Below are 10,593 nucleotides of genomic sequence, written 5' to 3'. Positions count from 1 at the left end.
GAGTGGGTTGCCATTTTTTTCTCCAGGGGGTCTTCCTGATTCAGGGATTGAACCTGTGTCTCTTATACCTCCTACATTGGCAGGCAGGTTCTTCATCCCTAGTGCCACCTGGGAAACCCATATTCCATACAGGCATTGACCTATCTGTTTATATTCCATATAAGAAGTATATCAATGCTATAAGGGTTCAGAAGAAAAAAGGGAAATATTCTATAGAGGGAAGCCTTTGAACTAGATTATAATTCCATATGACTAAGAAAAAAATATGTTTTCCCTTCAAATCCCAGGTGGAATTAGGGGGAAAAAGAATTTGTACTGGGTCAAGACTTGGGAGGTAATTGACAGTCTTTACTTACTTACAGAAAAGAAATTGATTTTTGAGGTAAGTAAAGGGTTGGCCATCACTCCAGTACTCTTGCCTGGGAAATCCCATGGGCGGAGGAGCCTGGTAGGCTGCAGTCCATGGGGTCGCTAAGAGTCGGACGCGACTGAGCGACTTCACTTTCACTTTTCACTTTCGTGCATTGGAGAAGGAAATGGCAACCCACTCCAGTGTTCTTGCCAGGAGAATCCCAGGGACAGGGGAGCCTGGTGGGCTGCTGTCTATGGGGTCGCACAGAGTCGGATACAACTGAAGTGACTTAGCAGCAGCAAGGGGTTGGCCAAGTATGGTCTTCGCTGCAGGACTCCTCTCTGGAAGGGCCCACATGTCTTAGGAGGTCACCTTTGGAACAGGTCCATCCTGGGCCCAAGAAAATGTTTCAGGCAGATCCAGCATCATTTTAATCGGGTTCTTTTCCTTGATTCCTTATAGTGACCCAGTCTCTGTTGCATTTGCTCATGATGGAACTAGTCGAAGTAGCATGGTTGGGTGTTGGGGGCCCTCTGCTCTGATCAGTCTTGTGAGGGAAGAACTGTTACTCTGCACCACTCTTCCAAGAGGGTTTCGGAACCAGGGTCAACAGTACTGATATGTTTATATATTGTCTGTAGACAGCAGTTCCTAACCTCCACACCTGTTTTTTTTTTTTTCCTAACTTTTTATTTTGTATTGGAGTATAGCCATTGAACAATGTTGTGACAATTTCAGGTGGACAGTGAAGGGACTCAGCCATACATATACACGTATCCACTCTCCCCCAAACTCCACTCACATCCAGGCTGCCACATAACATTGAGCAGAGTTCCCTGTGCTAGACAGTAGGTACTTGTTGGTTATCCACTGTAAATAGAGCAGTGTTTATTAACCCAGGCCTCCTGGACCCACTCCTCTGGTCTGACTGAGATGTGATGGGACATTTCCCCCTGAGCATCATGACAGATGCTGAGAGGCAGGTCCAAGGGCCCAGCCCAGGAGGTAGTGTGGAGGAGATGAGGAAGGCTCTGTCCAAGGAAGCAGAGTGAATCTGTGAACACAGCTGAGCGTTCTCTGTCCGTAATGGATGAGCTCACTCCTGTGCAGGTTTGGAGCATGGATTTCCCAGGTGGTTCAGTGGTAAAGAATCTGCCTCTGGGAGACACAGGGGATTCCAGTTTGATCCCTCGGTCAGGGATCCCCTGGAAAAGGAAATGGAGACCCACTCCAGTCTTCTTGCCTGGGAAATCTCATGGACAGAGGAGCCTGGTGGGCTTCAGTTCCATGGGGTCGCAAAGAGTCGGACACAACTGGCAGGCATGCGTTTTCAAATTAAAATTCTCTGCTTGGGTGTTCCAACTGGAGCTAGATGATTGAACCCTTCAGCTCAGCCTCAAAGAGTCTGATTTTATTGGTCTGGGAAGGAGGCTGGCAATGGTGTTTTTTGAGTTTAAAGATTTTTTTTTTTTTTTGATGCTGACCATTTAAAACGTCTTTATTGAATTTGTTACTACATTGCCTCTGCTTTATGTTCTGGCTTTTTGGCTGAGAGTCATGTAGAAGCTTAGTTCCCAGGGATGGAACCTGCACTTCCTGCATTGGAGGGTGGAATCTTAATCACTAGACTGCCAGAGAAGTCCTGGCAATAGTGTTTTTTAAAACACTCCTGAAGTGATTTTGAAACGCTGTCAGTAGTGAGAATCTGGGTTGTAATCGAGTCTGAATTCTCCTAATTTGCATATGAGGAAACTGAGGCCCAGAGACAGGCTGGCTATAGAAAGCCTTCTGCCAAGAGCGGAATTGCAGAAAAGCTGCTTGGTTAACTGCACACTTCTTTCATTTTGCAGTCTTCATCTTCCTCCCTCTGAATATATGAGAAGGAATTGAATGGGCACCTGCCTTCCGGACTAGATACCTGACCCCGACCGACCCCTTCCTTCCCTGGACCCTCTGAGGCCCTGCGGCTACTTCCTGTCCACTGTTTCCTAAGTGACTTGGGTTCCCTTTGGTTTTATTTAATACAAAATCCCTCTTGGAATGTCATGTCTGTTTCTTCTGCTCTTCCTCCAGGAAGCAAATGGTAAAGATTTATGGCTGCTAGTAAAACCCCAGCCTTGTTTAGAAATTGCTTGTGATTGATTAAGTAATAAAAATGCTTTTAAGACAGGGAGGTAAATCTCCCTGCTAATTGCTCTGTGCCTTACGTTAGAACCTTGTTACACTGCCTCCTGCTCTCCAGGTCTGGACCACTTGGTAACGTCCATCAACCAGAAAAGTCACATTGGCATCGCTGTGTGCAGCTTTTTTTCCCAGGACTGATACTGTTAAAAGACACAGATAGATAATGAATGGGTCAGTGTTTTCCAGAATTTTCTGAATCATTCTAGGAAATGATCAAACCTAGAAATGGGTTTTGTTTTTTTAAGAAACCCCTGACTTTGTAGCCATAGAAACGTGGGTCACCTGGGGCCCAGAGACTTATAACTAGCATCTGAAGTGAGGGCTGTCTTGAGGGGTGGAGCTCCTAAACCTCTGGTTGTTGTTCTTGTTAAGTTGTGTCTGACTCCTTTGCAACCCCCTGGACTGTAGCCTGCCAGGCTCCTCTGTCCATGGGATTTTTTTCAGGCAAGGACCCTGGAGTGGGTTGCCATTTCCTTCTCCAGGGGATCTTCCCAACCCAGGGAGCAAACCTGCGTCTCCTGCACTGGCAGACAGGTTCTTTACCCCTGAGCCACCTGGAAAGCTTCTGGCATGCTAAGTTGAAGCCTCTGAGGTCTCTGTCAACTCTGAGTTATTAGTGTCAGAAATGAAATGAGTTGTAGGACACTCAGTGTCCAGACTGCTGGAGGATTGGTTGGTCTGAGATGAAAACTCCACATGTTTGGCATCAGAAGTGTTATGAGTTAAAAAGAGCTGAGAAGGGTTTCTGAGTGTGAGGGAGGAACTGTCCAAGGGACATGTGGGCCAGGAGACACTTCTTGTCTCACCTGGAACCAAGGTGGACTCTGCTCGCTGTCCCCCTGCTTCTGTAGCATCCTCATCTTCAAAGCAGATACAAAGGGAGAGCTCATCACTCAACATATTCTGCCTGACATAGATGTTATTGATAGCAAGTGACTGACAGAAACAAGAGGAGGACTTCGCAGAGGTCCACAGATGAACTCAGGAGGTCCCCAGGAGCTTGAAAATTTATGTGCAGCCATGGCTGACTTTATTTTTGGGGGCTCCAAAATCACTGCAGATGGTGATTCAGTTCAGTTCAGTTCAGTTGCTCAGTCGTGTCTAGCTCTTTGTGACCCCCATGAACCACAGCACGCCAGGCCTCCCTGTTCATCACCAACTCCCAGAGTTTACCCAGACTCATGTCCATCAAGTCAGTGATACCATCCAGCCATCTCATCCTCTGTCATCCCCTTCTCTTCCTGCCCCCAATCCTTCCCAGCATCAAGGCCTTTTCCAACGAGTCAACTCTTTGCATGAGGTGGCCAAAGTATTGGAGTTTCAGCTCCAACATCAGTCCTTCCAATGAACACCCAGGACTGATCTCAGCCATGAAATTAAAAGACACTTACTCCTTGGAAGGAAAGTTATGACCAACCTAGACAGCATGTTTAAAAGCAGAGACATTACTTTGCCAACAAATGTCCGTCTAGTCAAGGCTATGGTTTTTCTAGTAGTCATGTATGGATGTGAGAGTTGGACAATAAAGAAAGCTGAGCACCGAAGAATTGATGCTTTTGACCTGTGGTGCTGGAGAAGTCTCTTGAGAGTCCCTTGGACTGTAAGGAGGTCCAACCAGTCTATCCTAAAGGAGATCAGTTCTGGGTGTTCATTGGGAGGACTGATGTTGAAGCTGAAACTCCAATACTCTGGCCACCTGATGTGAAAAGCTGATTCACTGGAAAAGTCTCTGATGCTGGGAAAGATTGAAGGCGAGAGGAGAAGGGGACGACAGAGGATGAGATGGTTGGATGACATCACTGACTCAATGGACATGAGTTTGGGTGGACTCTGGGAGTTGGTGATGGACAGGGAAGCCTGGTGTGCTGCAGTTCATGGAGTCGCAAAGAGTCAGACATGACTGAGTGACTGAACTGAACTGAACTGTGAGTACTTGTCTGGGGAGCACATCCACTCCTTCATCAGAGTTTTAAGTATTCACCATCTGAAAATGATTAAAAAAAAGAAAAAAACAACTTAAGTTGCATTAAAACTATTAGAAAGGCAGTAGGAGGATTTATTCTGACTCAGAGGGTCCCCAGTTTTTCTGGAGCAGCTTCCATGGAAAGTCATTCTGTTCTATCAAGTTACTGAGGAGTGATTGACTTCCCCGGGAAATTTTTCAGGTTTTGACTGTCACCCACTGGAAAATTTTACCTGTCTTAAGGGCTGTGTGTGTATGTTTAGCCATTCAGCTGTGTTTGACTCTTTGCTACCCCATGGACTATAGGCTTCCAGGCTCCTCTGTCCATAGGATTTTCTAGGCAAGAATAATGGAGTGGGTTGCCATTTCCTTCTCCATCAAGCTTAAGACATAATTGCAAACAGACAGGGAGCACCCTACCACCTATGTATACTCCCTTCTGATTCTCCTGAGGTCACAGGGGGCTTTGAGTTCTTTCTGGGCAGGGAGTGGAGCTGTCATCAGCATGCCCTGCCATGGAAGGCAGAAATTGAGGAAAATTGGCTTCCCTGGTGGCTCAGATGGTAAAGAACCTGTCTGCAATACAGGAGACAGGTTCGATCCCTAGGTTGGGAAGATCCCCTGGAGAAGGGAATGACAATCCACTCCAGTATTCTTGCCTGAAGAATCCCCATGGACAGAGGAGCCTGGAGGGCTAGAGTCCATGAGGTTGCAAAGAGTTGGACATGACTGAGTGACTGACACACACCAAGAAACAGAAGGGCTTTGCCTTTCAGGTTCCAACTATCAGTATTTCCATGTCCAACAGAGTGAAGAATTCTAGTCTAATAAAACAAGTAGTTAACAATTACTGTGTACATATGAGGGTCACTGAGCTGAGTGTCCAGTTGTCAGCTAGATTATCTCATTGAATCCTCTCTGCTACCTTGGAGATGAGGCACGAGAACTGTCCTCACTTTAGTGATGAGAGAATTGAAGATTAGAGAGGAGGAGGATTACCTTGCCCAAGGTTCTACAGTCCATGATTGAGTAGCAGACCCAAGCCCCCTGCCATCATTGGGCACGCTCAGCCACTGTGCAGCTTACTGCTTCCATAGTCCATTGCTGGCTGGCTTCTGGCTCCTGTGCAGAGGGCAGCATGAAGGTAAAAGGCTTCTAGGTGGCTGTTACGTTAGATAAAACGTGGCTATTAGAATAGGTACATCTGAGAGGTCTGAGTTGATGCAAGGGAAAGCAGAAACATCACAACCTATGGGGAGATGGTCTGGGCAGCATCCAGTGAGGTACAGGTCCTGCTCAGGTGTCTTACATCCATGCCTTGCTATAGCCAATGAAGTTAGTCCCATGAGCCCTGGGTTTCTCAGTGGATGTGTTAAAGCATAATAATGTTCCAGAGCTCAAGGCCATGGCTCTTCCTGCAATTGCCTTACTACTTCTTAAGAAATAATTGTAGATGGAAATCAGTTGTTGTTTTGGCTGAAGAGTAAATACATTTTTAGATTCTGATAGCTAAAAAACAAACTAAAACCTTCCAAAACCTTGGCCAGGGCTTGACTTTCCACCAGTTTGTTCTGCTTACACTCTGCAAGTTATTTCCAGATCTTGTTCCCTGGTAGCGAGGAAGCATCCAGTTGGAGATCCAGGTCCTGTGGGCTGGGAAAGACAGAAAGTGGTTGACCACTTGGGGTGGACAATACTGTAGACTGTTGAGTGGGGCTGGAGCTGACAGAATCTGTCTTTGATGAGGTCATCTTCCTCTGGAGGGCAGCTACTTCATCTCTTTGCCCATCTTTCTAAAATGTCAACTAGAGGGCAGAACCTGCATAGACACAGAGCTATAACAACCACCACCACCATATCAAGGAACAGTGGAAGTTTCCTTTGTTGGCCTGAATAGGGTCAGGCGAGCTTCTCCCTTTCTCTGTCCAGATGTGGCCTGGGACAGAGTTGTGGCACTGGGTGAGTGGGCCCAATGGGGTGCAAAAGAATAGCAGAGCCATCAAGCCCAACACCCAATGGGGCTACCACTGGGAGAGGCCCAATCATTGGCCTTTCCTTGCATCCCTGAGATCTTGCTGGGAAGAATTTCATGCTTATTCCTTCCAAGTTCTGTCTGTGGGCATCCCGTTGTGTATGAGAAAGTCAACATGTCTGTCAAAAGTGTCAACTTAGAAGAGTGTAAAAGAAATGATATCACCCCCAATGGAAAGGGGAATATGGCAGAAATATTTTTCTACTCATTATATGTGATGTGTGCAAAAGATTAGTCCCTGAAAGTGTGTACATGGATTGAGTCATTTACAGCAAATATCTGCAGCATGTCCTTTCTGTGGTGATCTACTGAAGGTGTGTAAACAGAACAATGATATGACTGGATTTGTGAATTCTTTGTTCAACAACAGAGGGTTATAATGAGTGCTTTCTGCTTGATTGCGATGTCCTTGAGGATGAGAAATGAGGCCTTCTTTGCTTTTGCATCCTGAGCATCAAACAAATGCCATATACTTCCTTGCTACTCAATAAATCTTGAATGAATGAATGAACGTGAAGGAAAGTGTTTCCAAGTGTTGGCAGGGGTAAGGTTGGAATTATAGGTTGTGATTTAGAAGCTGGAAGGGGCTAGAGTCAGGGGGAGAGGCCAGAAGACCTCAAACACAAGGTTGGGAGTGTGTGTTATAGAAAGGGGCTGTGGGAAGGGAGAAGAATGGGTGGATACAGGATGTATCGTGCAAGCAAAATGGGCACTTATTTCTATGGTCTTGAGGGACCTATGGTGCAGCTCAGTGCTGTCCAATAGAACTTTCTTTTTTACAAAATTTATTTTATTGAAGTACAGTTGATTTACAATGTTGTGTTAATATCTGCTGTATAGCAAAGTGATTCAGTTGTATATTCTTTTTTAAAATTTTAAAGCCATTTAGCTTTTGCAATGATTTTTTTATATATAGACATATATTTGCAAATACATATTTATCTTTTTAAAAATTGAAGTATAGTTGATTTACAATGTTTTGTTAGTTTCAGATATACAGCAAAGTGATTCAGTTATATGTAAACATATAGCTGTTTTTCAGAGTCTTTTCCCTTATAGGTTATTATACAGTAGTGAGTAGAGTTCTTTGTGCTATACAGAAGGTCCTTGTTTGTTATCTGTCTTATGTATAGCAGTGAATTGATGTTAATCCCAAAATAAGGATGGAAATGTCCCATATTTACATTGTCTAATATGGTAGCCATTAGCCATATATGGCTACCAGGCACTTGAAGAATTTTTAGTTTTAAAAAAATGATGATTACATTTAAATAGCCACATGTGGCCAGTGGGCTTCCCAGGTGGCTTGGTGGTAAAGAATCCTATCTGCCTATGCAGAAGACGAGGGTTCAATCCCTGGGTCAGGAAGATTCCCTAGTGAAGAAAAGGGCAATCCACTCTGGTGTTCTTGCCTGGGAAATCCCAGGGAGGCTGGCCGTCTACAGTCCATGGGACTGCAGAGAATCAGATACGACTTGGTGACTAAACAACGACAGCAGTGTGGGCAGCAGCTATCATGCCAGGCAATGCACTCTCTTATCTCCAAATCACAGGGAAAGGTTTTATGGGTCTAGGAAAAAAATGAGGGAGAAATTGGAGGGAAGAATCTTTGCTTTGCCAAGTGGCAGTTTTGAAGACAGCTGTAATAGCAGAAACTTCTACTGTGAAATCCCAGGTTTGGACTGTTCATTGTAGGTGCAAACTTGATGGACAAGAAATAAAATTAGAATATCCCAAAGATGGCCTCTGACATCCTTGACATATTAACTGACTCACAGCTGGAGTGAGCTTTATGCGTGTGTGCATGCTTAGTTGCTGAGTCGTGTCGAACTCCTCACAACCCCATGGACTGTAGCCCACTAGGCTCCTCTGTCCAGGGGATTATCCAGGCAATATTGGAGTGGGTGGCCACGCCCTCCTTCAGGGGATCTTCCTGACCCAGGGATCGAATCTGGGTCTCCCGTATCTCCTGCACTGGCAGGTGACCATTAGCTTTAGGGTCAATACCAATATAAGGTACCACAAATGCTCTGTTTCTTTGGCATCCATCCTGGGTCAGGTGAGGATACTGTCCATTTCCCCTCCGCATCCTTCATGCAGAGCCTTGGGGATGAGTGATCCCAGGGGAGGAATGATCCAAATCAGCCAAATTTAGCTGGGCGTTTCACAAGCACTTAGACCAGTTTAACCTGAATTTGTTTTGGCAGGGGGAGGGTTTTATTTTGCTGGCATCATGTAGTTGTAATAAAAATGCCCTTTTGAATAAAAATCAATGACAACTCTAAATACACAGTAAATGCTGTAACATTAATAAACCTTACTATGCATTAAATCCAGCTTTACTATGCAACACGCACTATTTACAACTTGCATTTCAGGCCCGATCATGCTTCCAACGGAGAATGAAATGGCCTAAAACAGCTGCCAGATGGTGTGAAATGAACATGGATATAGGGTAAATGAAACTCAAATGAACCCTGAATGTTCTTTCTCATCAGTCACCAACCCTGGGTAACTAAGGCTGAGTGGGTGTCATTCACCCTTCTTCCCTCTGTCTCTCTTTCCCTCCTTTACTCCTTTCCACTCTCTCCTTTGTCTTTTGCATATGTGTAGAACTTGAGGAATATAAAAGAAATTATAGGCAACCTTTGCTTTCTAGGGTTTAATGTATCATTAGGAAATTAATTATTGACTATACATAAAATACAATTTTTCACTGGCTCCCTGATTTTTAAAGGATATGGATTTCTAATTCATTCTATCTGCTATTTCCTTTACCAGAATTTCCTCCCTTTCCTTCATCACAAAGAAAACTCCTACTCATCCTTCAAGACCCAAACCAAATGGACCCTCCTCTGTGAGACTTCCTTGAGCCCCCAGGCAGAGTCCATGACTATATATTCTGTTCTCCCACACTGCTTTTCCACTTTCCAGTAACAGTGATGATCACACACACTCTTCAGTGAAACTTCTCATCTTTATTTCTGTGAGTCCCATTGTGAGAACTTTAAGGGCAGGAACTTTGGATCTGAAGATTTTTGTGACTTCAGTGTCTCACATTGCCTTGCACGTGGAAAGTGTAAATAGAAAGTGCAAATATTTCTTTCATATGAATTTGGTAACAAATATGGGGCACTGTCAATGTAACTGAACTAGGTCTGGGAGAATTTAGAAGAAATGTATTGGGTATTATGTCTAAAGTACTGTTCAGCTAAAAATCTTAAAATAACCTTATGATTCAGAGTGGTGGACCTTGGTCAGCCAAGCTCCTTCTGTCTTGGTGGTTCCAGTGTCATCTGACTTGACATTACCTACCTGATGGGAAAGACCCTAGAGGATTGTTAGGTGATGGTGGTGGTGGGGCGGGGGGAAGGGAGGGACAAGTCCATATCACTTTGGTTCACATTCTCCGTCATCTGGCCAGACATGATTGCAAGAGAGGCTGGGATCTACAGTTTAGCTGTGCACCCAGAGGAAATGAAGTTTGGTGCCCACATAGCCAGTTTCAAGAAACACAAAGACCTCCAGTTCATATCCAGACACTCTCCACCTATCCATCACACCCAGACACACTGGCTTTCTGGATTTTCTTTTGCCAAGTGAATTTCCTCTTTTGCTGTTCCCTCTGGGTGGGATCTTTCCCTTTGATGTCTTTGCAACACAGTATTCACTGTAGTTATATTGTCATTTACCTCCTATAGGTTATTTGTTCCAGGAGTGCACTCCCATTCTAGCAATAGACCGGTGGCTGCTCTGGGTGCCTCTTGAAGTTCAATCCTTGGAGTCAGCAACTGTTTTCTTTGGTGGGCAACCTGACAATCCACCCTCCTTCACAGGGATGAATCTCAAAGAAGGATCTTCCACCTTCTACTGTGTTTAAAGAACAATTAACATGGGGTGGGGATGAGGCAGTGGAGATGTCAAAGGATCAGCTCCATCCTGGATGCAAAGTAAATACACTGCCTGCTCTGTAAAAATGACCTGTAATGAACTCTGTCCTGAGTGGTCAAAAGGAAAATGGAGATTTTGGAGTCTAGCTACTTCTTAGCTTAGGTGACCTCA

The sequence above is a fragment of the Oryx dammah genome, unplaced genomic scaffold (genome assembly GCF_014754425.2).
Source record: "Oryx dammah isolate SB20612 unplaced genomic scaffold, SCBI_Odam_1.1 HiC_scaffold_16, whole genome shotgun sequence".
NCBI lineage: Eukaryota > Metazoa > Chordata > Mammalia > Artiodactyla > Bovidae > Oryx > Oryx dammah.
This window is presented reverse-complemented; position numbering follows the sequence as displayed.